This window comes from Halichoerus grypus, chromosome 10, assembly GCF_964656455.1.
Source record: "Halichoerus grypus chromosome 10, mHalGry1.hap1.1, whole genome shotgun sequence".
Taxonomy (NCBI): domain Eukaryota; kingdom Metazoa; phylum Chordata; class Mammalia; order Carnivora; family Phocidae; genus Halichoerus; species Halichoerus grypus.
Genome location: NC_135721.1, coordinates 50,741,270 through 50,758,038, shown reverse-complemented (window position 1 = coordinate 50,758,038; position 16,769 = coordinate 50,741,270). Strand labels below are relative to the sequence as shown.

Sequence of the window (16,769 nt, the reverse complement as noted above, 5' to 3'; positions counted from 1 at the left end):
AGAACAGAGAAGAGTCCATTAGATTTATTATTATTTTTTAAAAATATTTTATTTATTTATTTGACAGAGAGAGACATAGCGAGAGAGGGAACACAAGCAGGGGGAGTGGGAGAGGGAGAAGCAGGCTTCCCTCCGAGGAGGGAGCCCAATGCGGGGCTCGATCCCAGGACCCTGGGATCATGACCTGAGCCGAAGGCAGACGCTTAACGACTGAGCCACCCAGGCGCCCCAAGAATCCATTAGATTTAGCAACAAGAAGGTCATTAATGACCTTGACAAGAGCAGTCTCAGTAGCATAGAGAGGACAGAAGCCCACATATAGACAATGGGGAAGAGAAAGTAAGACAGTGAGCAAGGCAATTCTTGCAAGGAGTTTTGCTGAGAACATAAAGAGAGGAATGGGGTAGTAGCTGAGATGCTTAGGTGGGAGATACTAGAGCATGCCTGAATGCCAATGGAAATGTTGCAGTAGAGAGACAGAGAGGGAGAGGGAGAGAGAAAGAGAGAAGCCGACGATGCAGAAAAGAGAATGACCAATTGCTGGAGTGGTGGTTTTGAGAAGGTGAGAGATCCCAGAGAAAGGATGGCTCCTGCTAAAAGAAGGGCCACTCTGCTCATTGTTTCTGTCTCTCAATGAAATTGGAGGCACCCAGCAAGGTGGGTGGGAGTGGAAGGAAAGGAAATTAAAAAAAAAATACTTATTTTGGAGAGTGGGAAAGTAAATGCCTCAGGATTGCCACGTAGTGCAGAGTGTTTTTCTGAGATTTTTGGCCATTTAAGAAACCTCACCCTTCCCTGTAACATGCTTCATTCCTCCAAAAATGTCCTGTTCTAATGCATGAGCATGAATTTTGAGAAAGTGCAACTTCTCCGTCAATCTTTGTTTTTCCTGTCGCAGTTTATTTTGTTAAAGGTCACCATCAGCAGAGCAAGGCTAGACAAGAGAGTCATCTCAGAGCCACAGCAAGACGGTGATATGGAAGGACAGAAACCTTCTGTCCTCTCCATGAGATTTATGGCTGGAGGTAATGCATGAATTAATGACATGAAGTCACAAGATGCCTCAAGAGAGGAAGTCTTCCTTCTCTTCTCACAACGCACAAGAACTGCTAGGAGATCTCTCATGAGACTAGTACTTTCGTAAACAACACCAGATACTGTTAATTGCCTTTAATTGAGTTTTGAACAGCCCAAAGTCAGTAACGTCTCCTTGGTTACCCTCCTTTCTGCTTGGAAGCCACTCTCATGAACAATCCTATAACTCTTTGCAGGATTCCCTAAATCTGCTACATAAAGCCCATTTCTGTGATCCAAAAATAAAAAATCTAAAGCCTCACTCTCCCCTGAGCTCACTGTTCTCTCACAGCACACATCCCATATCCTCGGGGCCTTGGTACCATGTAGATAGCTTCTGTGTGCCTTACAGCCACTTACATCTACTGCCATTGCTTCAAAAACCCCATTGCCCTGGGAGTCCACAGCTCCCAACTAGATAGGCTTGCCATCAGCCCCCTTGTGGCTATCCCCCACCACTCTCCTGGTCATTCCCCTCACTCACTGATGACTTTACCATCTTCCCCTCCTTTCTCATTCCTGATGACTTCAACATTCACACCCATGCGGTGATCCACCCAACACCCAGCCTCACATTTTCTTGGCCTCCCATGCCAATCATCTCTCTTTCCACCCCAGCCTCAGCCACCCAACTCCCATAGTCATATACCCTAGACCTTGTCATCACCAATAAGATTACCACCTCCAACATCTGGATTTCACATCCTCCTCCTTGACAATCCCCTTCCAGCCTACCTACTCTGATTCTCCAATGTCTCCGAGACCTTCTACTTATTTTTTCACTATCTACCCCCAAAGTCCACTCTTCACATCCTTCCTTATCTAGGTTATATTAACTAGCCCAGCTGGGTAGTAATCCCCTTGCAAAGTACCTCTAACTCCTCTGTTCCTCTCTCCTTCACTGTTCTCACCTCAAAGAGCCCCACCTTTGGTCAAACACTACAAGACCTTGCTCCCAGTGTACATCTGAGTAGTTAACCCTTGCACACAGGTGTGGAAATTGGGCTTATTTCAAAATTCTCTCTACACCTTTCAAATGATTTCTAAACATTACCAAACAACCTTCCTTGGTGTAGACTCTTCAAGAGGATCATTTCCCACCTTCTCACTCTCTCCTCAAATCCCCACATCCTCCTCTTCTCCTCACTAGAGTGTGATCTCCTGGTTCACCAAGGCATGCTCAGCACCTGGAAGAGTAGCTGCACATAGAGGGTGTTCAGTAAACACTTACTGAGAGATTGATATTCAAGTCAAACCATAACAAACTTACCTACCACTCTGATAAATAATTCATTGTTGCTAGCATACCTCAATCACATTAAACTTTATTTGCTGTAAAATGCACATAACATAAAGTGTATCATCTTAACGAGTTTTAAGTGTACCATTCACAATGTTGTGCAACCATCACTTGCATCCATCTACAGAACTCTTTACATCTTGTAAAACTGGAACACTATATCCATTAAACACTAAACCATTAAACAATTTTCCCCACCCCAAACCCTGGCCACCACCATGCTACTTTCTGTCACTATGATTTTGATGACTCTAAGCACCTCGTATAAATAAAATCATACAGTATTTGTCTTTCTGTGACTAACTTATTTCACTTAGTGTATGTCCTCAAGTTTCATCCATGTTGTACTATATGTCAGAATTTTCTTCCTTTTTTTTTTTTTAAAGATTTTATTCATTTATTTGAGAGAGAGAGAGAGAGAGAGAGAGAACACAAGCAGCAGGGAGGGCCAGAGGGAGAGGGAGAAGCAGACTCTCCACTGAGCAGGGAGCCCGATGTGGGGCTCGATCCCAGGACCCTGAGATGATGACCTGAGCCGAAGGCAGACGCTTAACTGACTGGACCACCTAAGCACCCTGGAATTTTCTTCTTTGTTAAGCCTGAATATTATTCCACTGTATGTATATACCACATTTTCCTTATCCTTCATCCATCAATGGACACCTGAGTTGCTTCTATGTTTTAGCTATTGTGAATAATGCTGCTATGAACATGAGTATTCAAATATCTCTTTGAGTCCCTACATCAATCAAATTTAAATATGCATTTTCTTGAATATTTTTTATGTAACTCTCCTTTCCCTTCTGCCCAAAATTAACAGAAGGGGTTATCTGGGCCAAACATCTATTTTAAAGAGATATTTACTGAATTAAGGATATAAACACCAGAACTTGGAGTAAGCACATTAAAAAAAAAAAAGGAATCAATATTATAGCTGTCTTCTTCCATCCCTCCCTTACTTCCTAAGGGAGTAGCTCCTCATAATACAAACCACAACATCCTCCAAAGAAGAGCTCCCGAAGCAGCCTGAGCAGGAGGGAAGGATGAGATACCCCAGCTCCTGACTTTACCCCCTTCACCCTTCGCATATTACCTTCCTCTTAGGCAACTCTCCCTACATCCCCCTATAGTGCTCCCCATACCCCCATTATGCTTCTGCTCCCTCTTTGAAACTGAGGAAATACCCCTTCCCGTTTGCCTCAGAATGGCAGAAACTTGCAGACATTTAAAAGAAACAACCAAAAAAGAGATACTGTGGCATTCAAGCTCATGAAAAGACGCTCAGAGTCATTGACATTAAAGAAATGCAAATTAAACCACAATGAGATACTACCCCACATCTATCATAATGGCTAGAAAACAAACAAACAAACAAACAACTAGCAATACCAAGTTTAGAGCAACTAGAACTCTAATACATTGCTGGTGGGGATGCAAAATGGGGTACGGTCATTTTGGAAACAGTTTGGCAGTTTCTTGTAAAGTTAAGAATACACTTACAATACCACAATGCAACCCCACTCCTAGGTATTTATTTACCCAAGAGAACTAAAATACACAAAAATTTGTATGTCAATAGGTACAGTGGCTTTATTTATAATCATCAAAAACTGGGAACAACCTGAATGTCCTTTAATGGGTGGATAGCTAAACAAACTATAGTCATCCAAGTAAATATTACTCAGCAATCAAAAGAAATGAACTACTGATATTTGTAGCAACGAGGATTAATCTCAAGAACATTATACAAAGTGAAAGAAGTTGGAAAAAAAGACTACACTGTATGATCCCATTTATAGGACATTCTGGAAAAGGCAAAACCAGATGGGTGGTTGTCAGGGGCTGTGGGTGGATGGGGGAGATTCACTACAAAGGGACACAAGGGAACCTTGTTCTATCTTGATTGTGGTGGTGATTACATGAATATATATATTTGTCAAAATTCATAGAACAATATACCTAAGAAAGATGAATTGTACTCTATGTATATTATATCTCAATAAGCTTGACTTTAAAAAGCACAAGCAAATAAATTAAAAGGTGACCTTCTTTTGCATAATACAGGGGACACAATAGTAAATTATCCAGTAACACAAATAGCATCAGAACAAATCATTTTTAGATCTACCCTATGACCCAGCAATTGTACTACTGGGTATTTACCCCAAAGATAAAATTGTAGTGATCCAAAGAGGCACGTGCACCCCAATGTTTATAGCAGCAATGTCCACAATAGCCAAACTATGGAAAGAGCCTAGATGTCCATCAACAGATAAATGGATGAAGAAGAGATGGTATATATATACAATGGAATATTATGCAGCCATCAAAAAAATGAAATCTTGCTATTTGCAACAACGTGGATGGAACTAGAGGGTATTATGCTAAGTGAAATAAGTCAGTCAGAGAAAGACAATTATCATATGATCTCACTGATATGTACAATTTGAGAAACAAGGCAGAGGATCATAGGGGAAGGGAGGGAAAAATGAAACAAGATGAAACCAGAGAGGGAGACAAACAATAAGAGACTCTTAATCATAGGAAACAAACTGAGGGTTGCTGGAGGGGAGAAGGGTGGGAGGTATGGGGTGGTTGGGTGATGGACACTGGGGAGGGATATGTGCTATGGTGAGCGCTGTGTATTGTATAAGACTGATGAATCACAGACCTGTACCCCTGAAACAAATAATACATTATATGTTAATAAAAAGAAAAAAAAAAGAACAAATCGTTTTTAAAGAACTGATTCCTGATCCTATAGAAGCAGCACTCTAGCCTTGAAAGAGCCCACATATGATATAGTACCTTGCCTGGTACTCCCAGGCTCCTTTCAAGGTGCCATCTGGCAGCTGGGCATTCATTTCAACCCCTCTCTGAATAGGGCACTAAGAACCTCACTCCAAATCCACAACCACTTGGGCCCTCTGATTGGCAGAAACAAAATAACTGACATCCTGAAAGACAGAGACAGAGCCCACCCTTGCTGCTTCATCCACGTAGGTCAGCCATACCACCTCACATGCGCAGAAGCAAAAACTTCACTAAACCGTGGGATGACATACCATGGTAATTATAGAGCAAGAATGGAGACCTTCCTTCTCAAATTCTGACTAACTTTGAAAGACTATTTCAGCAGGTAAAAGGTAATGGAGAACCTCGAATAGGAGAGACATTAAGATAATTACAGATGAGCATGTGGACTTGCTCTGCAAATCGAAGCCCCACTTTCTTGGCTCTGCTCATTTCCCAGCAGACTTGACCTTTCTGAGGATGAAACCACCCATCCATAAAATCCTGATGAACCCAATTCATAGCAATAAAAACAAGGCCCTTTTGCATAACTAAAGCTAGAGATCTGCTTTATAACATTGTCGACTTAATTATTGTTTCCTGGGTGTCCCAATTACAGAATCTATGGACTTTTGTCCCATTATTGTAAATTAACTTGATAGATTTATCCTTTAACAATATTCTCTAGCTATTTTCATATTATGTTTAAAGTTGACTTATGTTTAACATCATGGTTAAGATTAAAGGCTCCAATTTTAACAAAACAGTAAAAAGTATAAAACAGTAGACATATTTAATTATGGAAAAATTTGCAAATATGCAAAATTAGAGAGCATACTATATAATGAACCCCAAGTACCCATCATCTAGCTTCAGAGTAGACTGCAATTTTCCTGAAAGGGTCTGGGTCATGTCTCTTGTTCCAATGTAATTACTAATAGCACCTCCTTTCACTCTAAAAAGTGCCAGTTTAGATATTATACCCAATCTCAGCAATTATCAACTTGTAATCCATCTCCATTCACCTCAACCCCATTCATCCCCCAATAAAAAAAGATTTTGAGACAAATCATAGACCTTGATCATTTCATCCATAAATATAATAGATTTTGAAAAGCAGATTTTAATTCTTTGACATCCTTAAACCTGACACATCTTCAGTTCAGAATCAAGTATAACAAATACAGGCTTCAAAGCTGCCAAGAGTTTTTACAGCCTATAACTTTAACAGTTAAGATCTATAAAGCAGGATCCCCAAACTGTCTTCTGTCTCAGTGATCATTGCTACGGCTGAAGAATGGAGCAATTATCTCCAAATTAGATGGAAACGTAGAGGGAACTGAAATTTCTTATGTGACATAACTCCAGATTTACTCTCTGAACAAAGCCTTTGGCACCCACAAATCCCTCCTTTTTATCCAGGTTAAAAAAAAAAAAGCCAGCAGCCCCTCTCCCTCTGAGGACACACAGTGTTAGTTCCTTACTTTCTGCATCCAAATCAAGTACTGGCAACTCTGACAAATGACCTTCCATAGCAACTGGCCAATAACTGCAGCCCAGGTTACCTGGAGAAGTTTCTGTCTTCTCTTAACCCTCTTATCCGGGGCTCTTTCAGACTATTAGCCAAACTCTTCTAATTTGTCACCTGCACCTTTCTGAAGAGAAACAACTCAGCCTGTTAGAATTGTATGTAAGCTAAAAATCATTCATCTTAGTGTGGGATGGAATAATGATTCAGTGTTTCTGCACTATACTAGATGGCAGATGTTGGGACTGAGTTGAGAGGTACCGTACATATTTGAAGGCATTTTCATAACAAAGAAGAACAAACTTCACTAGGGTTTAAATTTAAATCAGGGCATGCCAATAGCTTATTTTATTGCTATTATGCATGGCTTGATTGAAAACTAATGTCCCTGCCTTCTAATTCAAGATGGCAGGCCTAATCCCACCTATCCCTATGTTCCTCTCTCTCTCTCTCCTTGGACTCCATCAAATAAGGGAATAAAAATGCATAATCCCATAATAACAAAGTGAAAGCAGGTTGTTATCAGAGGAGAGATTTCAGCAAGTTTCTGTAGGACAAAAAGCAGATGGGGAACTGGTGACTAATGTTTGAAGCAAAAGAAGGCTCAGCCCAAATTTTAGGCAGAAGATGCTGGAGGCAAGGAGGCAGATGATCTGGGGCAGAGCCCTGAAGATGTCCCAGGCTCTGATAGGGCAGACAAGATACAGGGCAGGAAGAAAAAAGAGACTGGACATTGGAGCACAAATTACAGGTCTCTGTGGAGCAGCAGATCCCACTCACCCCTTCTCCTGTGCACATTCACAGTGACCCCCCCCCCCAGCCAGGCACTCAGCTGTAGTTACCTCCGCATCTCAAAATAGTATGCAGACACCGCTGTTTCTCAGTTCATCAATTTGATCACTGGAGGGGTCTCCTTAGAGAAACTGCACACCCTTCAGGGGATGAACTAGGACAGCTGTGGTGGTGCTGGTGTCCCCAGGGTCATCCTGTGAGCATTTGCTATCTAGGGGCCCAAGGGTTGAGATATGGGAGCCCCTAAGAAGGATATGAAATCCTAGATTACTTGTGAACAATATCAACCCAGATAACGAACAGTTTAAAAATCTTCAGCTTTTAGAATTACCATAATTATAGACAAATAATAGAAACTAACTATGGCCATGGAACAGAATGAATATTTTATCAACTTTGATAATGCAAAAGTAAAGGGAAGCTAGAGGGAAAGAAGAAGCAGGGCAAAGAGAGGTGGTGGTAGTAGACTTACCTTACACAGAGTAGAGTCAAGTGACCCAATTAACAGTCCATGGAATGAGAAATCTGGTTTTAATCAATGCATTGTCTGGAGCCGCAGAGATGACCTCAGAAAGAAAGTGAGGAGATGAATGTATGTATGATATAAACTACATCCTTGACTGTCATGGCATGAGGTCACTAGATGATGATCAAAGTTCATAAATTCAGAAGCAGCAATGTATACATATTATTTTGAGATACAGAGGTAACTACAACAGAATGGGAAACAGCTAAAAGCAGTTTGCCTGTCTGTGGATAAGGATTTGGACTGGGGCAGGGATTGTTGCTTTCTGTTAGAAGCCCTTCAGTCCTATTTGATTTATTAACTATGCACACGCATTGCCTTAAAAACAGTAAAAACGGGGCGGGGGGGTGCCAGCAGGAGAAAAAGAAAGAAAAATAATGATAGGTCTTCTGGAAATGCAAGAAAGGAAGTCTCATGCACAGTACAGCAGGAACAAGCATGGAATGGGTTAAGCTGGATACTGCATAACTATGGTAACAGATGTAGCTAATTTGGGACACAAATGAGGGTGTTGGAAGGATCTAAGAGAAATGTGGTGCTAAGAGGGAAGAAGAATCAATTCTAAATAAAGTAATGTTGAGATAATCAGTATGGATGCTCTACCATCTGACACAGTAAAGGAGGAAGGAACTGAATGCACCCTCACTTTTTAACTATCTTTTCACCATCAATTCTTTTAAAGATTTTATTTATTTTAGAGAGAGTGTGTGTGTGTGTGAGAGCATGAGTCAGGAGAGGGGCAGATGGAGAGGGGGAGAGAATCTCAAGCAGACTCCATGCTGAGCATGGAGCCCTGACTCGGGGCCCGAACTCAAGACCCCCGAGATCATGACCTGAACTGAAATCAAGAGTTGGATGCCCAACTGACTGAACCACCCAGATGCCCTTTTGCCAGCAATTTTTTATTTTATTTTTTAAAGATTTTATTTGAGAGAGAGAATGAGAGACAGAGAGCACGAGAGGGAAGAGGGTCAGAGGGAGAAGCAGACCCCCCACTGAGCAGGGAGCCCAATGTGGGACTCGATCCCGGGAATCCAGGATCATGACCTGAGCCGAAGGCAGTCGCTTAACCAACTGAGCCACCCAGGCGCCCGCCAGCAATTTTTTTTAAAAGCAAAAGTCAACAGGGGCGCCTGGGTGGCTCAGTCAGTTAAGCGGCTGTCTTCAGTTCAGGTCATGATCCCAGGGTCCTGGGATCGAACCCCGTGTCGGGCTCCCTGCTCAGCGTGGAGCCTGAGAGAAGCCTGCTTCTCCCTCTCCCTCTGCCTGCCGCTCAGCCTACTTGTGCTCTCTATCTAATAAATAAATAAAATCTTTAAATAAAAAAATAAAAGCAAAAGTCAAGAGATTCTTATATGGGCTCCTTGCTGAATAAAGAAAGTAAATATAATAAAATTCATACTCAATAAAATAATATGGGCTGAAAATCATGTCCATTGTTAAAAGAAATTGTCTTCATAAAGTCTCCATGCATTTCAAAGTTTAATAACTTCATTTGCCCTTCAAGAAAAACAATTTATAAATGACATTCAAATGCACATGTATTGGCTTTCCCTTCAATACAATGATTTGCAGTGGAGTGTATGCAGTTAAGTACCCCTTTTAAAATTCCACAGAAAATGACCAAAGGAAGAGAAAAATAGGAACAAATCTGCATCACTTCTGGTTACCAGGTAGGCTGCCATCTACGTGGCAGAATTTGTGAGGAATCGACATCTTTGCAACAACTACTCTTCCCATCCAGAAACAGGACATTCGATTTCTGAAATAGTCATGGTTCACATGTTCTGTGAAAATGTCCATTTCATCAAGATTTTCACATATGTTAGCATACAACCTTTCATTTCTTGTATAGTTGTTTTTATCTTAATCAGGCTTGCTAGAAGTTTGTCTATTCAGTTGGCTTTCTAAAAGAAGCAACTTGCCAGACAAAAGTGGGGGAGGGTACATAAGTTTGGAGGAAAGACCCTGAGAAAGGTGTGGAAACTGTGGGGAAGGTGTGTAGAAGGGGCATGTCCAGGAAGATGGTGGGTCAGCCTACCTAGGGGGTGGAGTGTGAAGGAAGAAGATGTAAAGGTAAGGAGTTTGGGTTTTATCCTGAGAGTAGAGGAATGTCAAGATCCAATTTCTGTTTCAGAAAGATCACTCTGGATTGATGGAAGGAGTTCGAGTTCAATGTAGGCAAGAGAAGTGGGAGGCTCTGAAGTAATCTAAGGTTCTAGCCAGGAGCAGTGTGACTGATGAAACACAAGCCCAAGCAAACTAGCCCAAGCAGGATAGAACGCAACCTCATCAACACAGGGACCAAGGTCTAGCTGGGCCTCATGGAAGCTACCAGAACTAGAATCACTTGGCCACCTCAGGAAAACCAAGTGGCTTCTTCTTTAAATTGGCTAGGGGAGTAGGGGGATGACCTATCATCACCCTCTTGTCTTGTTTTTTTGTTTTGGGTGGTTTTTTTTTGGGGGGGGGGGAGTTGTTTTTGTTTGTTTTGTCTCCTCACCCTGACTCCCTTCCCTGTTTGGCCTAACATGGCTACCAGCCCTGAGATCCTAAGTCTTCACAGGTCCATGCCTGGTTTAATCAGCTGTCTGTGTAGGGGGAGGGTATAGGGTGGAGGGTGTCAATGGTCCTTAAAGCTGCCACTCACAGAAGTCAATTTGCTACTTGGCTTGCTAAGTTATTTTCAGCCACTTCAAGGCTGGGACCAGGGAAGACCTTTCCAGATATCATATGGAGTTCCCGTATTTGCTTTCTGGCAACCACATCCTAAATTCCCTAGCCTCCAGGTCTTGCCCGGGTTGCTTGTGGAGTGAGGCCCTATGTCATACCAAGTACACTAGAGATATTTATGGCTGGGCCAAGTGATATTTATGTACTTATCTTTATTTTCAGCTGCAACTGTTGGGGGTGATGAGAACTGACCTGGTTTGAAGCTGGCTATGTTAAAGTCCCACGTTACTAGGGGCTCCCTCAGCACACATCAGGATTGGGGTCCAGTTACTCAAGGTGGAAGGTGCTGATAAATTTCCTAGAGCCTTGTGATTAATACCTCACCTTCCCCCTGACCACACCATAGCCCATCCAGGCCTGGTGCATTGAGCCTGAGAATTATTCTAGGACTCACCTGGAAGAATATCCCTGCTTCTTCTGGGGAGGGCCCCTTGTTGAATCATAGGCTGGTTGATGTTGGTTGGCACCATCTCTACTATATCTTCTAGAGAGTCCTTGAAGAATCTGGGCCCATTGTTTGTTATCTCTCTCTTCTCTGCAACTAAAATAGATCTGTCTTCCTTTGCCTAGCATGTCCTGGTTTTGGCACTAAATGTCCCCCATCCCAAAAAAGCCATCAGTCCTTGGCAACCAGGGCCCTAAATAACACAGCATCAAATAAAACCTGTGTGTAATATAATATAAATGCATAGGTCTATGATATGTATATATCAAAAGGAAAGCTATCAAAAATTATAATGGGAGACTGGCATATTTCTTGTAATCTTTGACAGCTCAATTAAGTACAAAGGAAACTTAAAAACAGATTTGAACAATATAATCAATAAACTCGTTTTAATCTATACAGTCGAACATTGTAGTCCACAGAGAAAAAACTTTCTTTTCACCTCATTCAATAACATTGACAAACCTCTCATATGTGGTTTATCATGGAAGTTAGGCCAGGACGAATCTTTGCTGGAAGCTTGTCATTCCATAGGTGCTATTTGAGTCTGGGGGACTTTGTTGTTGTTGTAAACAGAGGCAGTTTTTGGTATTACTGTCTTAAAATTCTTTCAAGCTAAAACTATGGTACTTAAGGTATATAGAGTAAAATATTAGGGCTCCAATCTCTCTTCTAGAGATTCACAATTCTACTCCAAGCATCTTGGGTATGTCCTTGTACACAGTCCAAAATGCTTAAACTACCCAAAAATCTCTTTTGAAGAAAAAAATTTCTCATGGACCCAGGCTGACCTAAGTCACTTTTATTAAAATGTAACTTAAATATGTACACTCATAAAGACCAGTTATAGGGGCACCTGGGTGGCTCAGTCGTTAAGCGTCTGCCTTTGGCTCAGGTCATGATCCCAGGGTCCTGGGATCGAGCCCCGCATCGGGCTCTCTGCTCAGCGGGAAGCCTGCTTCTCCCTCTCCCACTCCCCCTGCTTGTGTTCCCTCTCTCGCTATATATCTGTCAAATAAATAAATAAAATCTTTAAAAAAAAAACAAAACCAGTTATAAACATCCAGGCATTATAGCTTTTATATAACCAAAATGCCAAAATCAATTTACAGATAAATATAACTATAAAACTTTAAAACGCCAAACTAACAAAATTAACTTCCTGCAACAGACAATATTGTTTTGCTGGAATTAAAACACCATTTTGGGTTTAACAACAGAAAGATATAGTCTCAGGTCTAGTTGCTATGTGTTATCACTATCTGAATTTTGGCTTCAACAATACTAATGCAGACAACTTATAAAGCATGTGTGCAAAACAATATTAATAACCTCAAAAATGTGTTTGCTACCTTGAAGATAATCAGGTACCATAATTTAAAATTCTACTAAAACCTATCCTGAGATGCCTACATAAATGGGTGCCATTTCATAATAATAAAAATCATAGTAATGACCAACATCTATTGAACTTTACTATATGCTCCAGGTCTTTCACATGTAGTAACTCTAATCCTTGTAATATCATGATGAAATCAATACCACATATTTATCTCCATATTATCAAAAGAAGAAACTAAGGATCAGAGAGACTGAGTAACTTGCCCAAGTTTCACAGCTAGTAAGTAAAAAAATGAATTTGAATCAGACAGTCTGGCTCCACTCAATCATTACACCAAATTACTCGTCTCATTGCTCTGGATATAAGGTAGTTATCGGGGGTTACCAAATCTGCATTAAGTGTAGATCTAATCCAATTATTGCTGAAACCAGCAACAGCAACTCTGTCATTGTGTTTTCACTACATCACCTGCTGCTAATAAGTTGCTGCAACTCGTGCATATGAAGGTGCAACTAGCATGAGAGCATCATTCCTTGCCAATATAGTGCTGATCCCAGGAATTGTTCTTTTGAGTCTGATGAGCCTGTGCCCTGTGTGGACTCACCGTTCTCTCCATGTACCTCTAATTAAACTCCTCTCTGCCTCATAACCTGAGCCACCAGGCCTGCACTTGGCTCACATGGGAAGATACAGAGGCAAATACAGGCCCCACCATTGGCTTTGGAGTTGCCATCAAGATAATCCAGAACACATTTTTATTATTATTTAAGATTATCACTGAAGTAAAACTGCTAATTTTAGAGAAGACACAGATTCCTCAAAATGTATATATCCCCAGAACCCCAGTGGTCTGAGAGACCCATGAGTGATATAAGCTCACACTGAGGAACACTTTAAAAACAGCAGTATGAAACCCTCCTTGTGTCTGACAAGAACATGATTGAAGACATCATTCCAAACACTATCATATTTGTGAAGAGTTCCTTTCTGCTCTTAGAATCAAGAATTGTGCTTCACTTAAGAAGTTTTTATTTTTTGTTTTATGTTCTGGACATGTGACATTTTGTGTTTTCATATTTTTTCTGCACGGCTCTTGGCACGATCTGTAATTATACATTCATTTACAGGGTTTCCTTGATGAATGTCAGTTCCTCACATTCATCTGTAACTGCTGTCAGGACAGAGACCATGTCTGTCCCTGCACCCCTCACAGAACCCGGCACATAGTAGGTCCTCACTGAGTGTTTGTTAAATGAACAAATGGGTGAATGAGTCAATGAATAAATAAAACATATGAGTCATGGGTTGGTCAGTTCTCCTTTTTCCATGAGATGCTGGAAAGTTTAGAGCTGGATTTGTTTACCTTCATACCAAGTGTAGAGGGTCTTATGCTTGTATTTTTGTATTAGCTTCATTCTTAATACCATTTTATATCTCTACCCTTAGTCTTCTTTTTTCTTTCTCATTTACTTCTAAGTTAGTCTCCCTTGCTATGTTTTATGAAGCCCGATAAACTGTCTTAAATTCCTTGTAGAACAAGGTAGGTGATAAATATATTTATCAAAGTCTTTTAAACATACATTTAAAACCTTAACACTAAACTCTGTCCCAACAAACATATTTGATCACCTGTAAACTCTTAAATAGCTGTGATTTGCTAATTCTAGCACCATCCTAACGCTTAAAGCCAATTCAACCCAAACCCAGAAACCACACCATAAGGTGCGTCATTTCAGGCAGTGTTATATATTTTGTATGTAACAAGCAGATTTCTAATAAGGCTAGGCAATTGGACAAGAAAGAATATATGGCTTCCCACAAAAATGTATGGATTTGGGATCAAAGAACGATTTATCTTTAGTGGTTCTCCAAAATATATTGAAATTACAATAATAAAAAAAGGTTTGCTATTGGGGTTGGGGAGATGAAAAGTGGACGGGGGTGGGGGAAGAAGCAGGGCTGGGCAAGATCCTGGTCCATACACACTGACAAAAGTCTGATCGCTTTACAGAATGAAGGTAGAACACTATAAAGCAAAAATATTAAATGGTCTAAATCCCTCTGTTAAATCTCTAACATATACTATTCATATGCTAGTGGCCAGAGTGACTTGCAAGTCTGAAACTTCAGTTATCTGCTTTTATTCATTTAAAGCACTTTCACTTCAAATGTTGGCAAATTCTCTCTTAAAATGAAACCCAATGTTTAAATCCCTTTAAAGAGGCCACCCCTACTGTACAAGTTAAACATGCATCTCATGTACCTTAACTAGACCCACACACTAGATGTGAAAGGAGGTGGGTCTACCCTCTCCAATCACTTGCTCACGCCAGGATGTCATATCAACCCCTCTTTTGGGCTTAGTCAGAAAGAACAAAATGTCCATTTAGCAAACTGAGATTTGATTTCTATTATTAAGGCGGCTCATTTCAGCCAGTTGAACCTTAGACAACAAACTGCAAGAGGGAAGAGTGGGTGTAAAGAAACAGATGGGTAATAATCATGTGTCACAGATAAATGACAATTTTTAAAAGAATTTGATAGGGTGTGGGCTGGGGTTTTTTTTCCCCTTTCCTTCTCTTTCTCTCTCTCTCGCTCTCGCTCTCTCTCTCCTGGGGCTTTCAGTCTTTCTTTCTCCCTCTCTTTGGCAAGGGGTGGAGATTACAGACGAAAAGGAAGGGGGAGAAAAAGCAAGACAATAGGCTAGACAGAGCGCCTGATCGGCATCCTAAAGCAGTCTGCCCCGCCCCCACTCCCCCTAACCTAACACCTTGTAGCTCAGTGGTGGTGATTTCAAAACTGGCAGACGCGGCCCACCCCCACCCCACCCGGCCTCCCAGACCAAGGGTGGCCTCCAACCCGGGGATGGGGGGGGGGGGAAGAAGAGGCAGGAAAAGAGAGGGGAGGGGAGATGAAAGCTAAGAGAGGAACACACTGGCAAGACCTCTTGGGGACAGTGGCCTTTTTTCCCTCCAAAGTGGTGGAGTGGCATAAAAATCCAGATCCACTGGGACCCGCTCACGTGCCAGCTCCCCTGCTCCAAATGCAGGCGGCTGCCGATGCCGCACCTGCGGCCCCGCAGCTGCGGCAGAGCGCCCCGCCTCGAGCCTTGACGACGCCTGGGGGACGCGCCCAGCCGGCCGAGCACCCCACACCGCTCCCCTGGAGGGCGGCGGCCGAGCCGGAAGGGAAGGGAGGGGCAGCCCCCGTGAGGCGACGCTTGCCACCCACCAGCCCTGACCGAGAAGAAAGCCCCACCTGTCAGGAGTGGCGCTCGGAGCGAGTACGCCCAACCATCCCCTCGCAGAGGCCAGGGCTACTCAGCCCCGCTTTCCGAAGAACCTCCAATGTTACATCGTCAACAGAAACCTTTAGGCACAAAACACACAGCCGCGGGGAAGGGCTGCATCACAGACACACACACTAGCAGACGCTCGCCAATCGGGACCAACCAGCTCGCGCACAGTGGAGGGATGCTGTAGGGGTCTCAAATTCCATTAAAAGAAACAAAACCAAGGCAAGCCACGATGCCCATTCCCAAGACGGGCTTACCTCCGGCACAGCATCTTATCCATCCCTGGTCTTCCACTGTTGTTTTGCTTTGTTGTCTTTTCCTTTGGGTGTCTGCTTAATAAATGCACCCAGCTAATCTGCAGAGCAATGTTTTCTTCCCATCCTGCAGCCCCACACTTGTCAGAGCTGCCTGGAATTCCACCAGCAATGCAGCTTCTCCGCGTCAGTGGTAATTACAGACAACAGAGGCTGCTACTCCTTGACAAAAGGCTTTCGTTCCCGCTCGCCCCTTACAGCCCTGCAGTCAGAATTAAATCCATTTCCCGCACGAGGCTGGGAGGAAATGAGAGCTCTCTTGGCCGTGCGCGCTGACAAAAGGACGCTTGGCGGCGCCCACAGCGCCCCCTCTAGCGGGCCGCTGCCCGGCTGCCCCAGGGCCGCGGTGCTGCAGTGCCCCCCCCACCCGCAGTCCCGCCGCCCGGCCTCTGCCCACGTCCACTCCGGCACTACCAACTGCCCGCAAGAGCCAAGAGCTAATATGAGGATTTTGTTACTAGGAAGAAAATCTGAAACGTGAGCTTCCTTAAACGCTATATCTTCCCTGGGATTAAAAAAAGAAAAAAGTCTTACAGATGGAATATTTATTGTCTGGGAAGGACATCTGCCTTTAGAAAATTAACTATTAGGGATTTTAATAGCAATTGTTGGCCATTTGAATTCTGA

At 42.5% G+C, this 16,769-nt stretch overlaps 1 protein-coding gene across 4 annotated transcripts in view; it reads right to left on the bottom strand.

The window, feature by feature from the left end:
- ADD2 (adducin 2) overlaps positions 1-16,456 on the bottom strand; it is a 109,191-nt gene extending 92,735 nt beyond the window's left edge. For 2 of the 4 annotated variants that reach the window (XM_078056427.1, XM_036118131.2), the window contains exon 1: positions 16,086-16,456. The gene's annotated coding sequence lies outside the window, so the exon portion shown is untranslated. Of the gene's footprint in view, positions 1-15,791; positions 15,921-16,085 lie in introns of those variants that run through there. The other 2 variants (XM_078056429.1, XM_078056428.1) reach the window with 2 other exon arrangements.
- Positions 16,457-16,769: the final 313 nt, after the last annotated feature.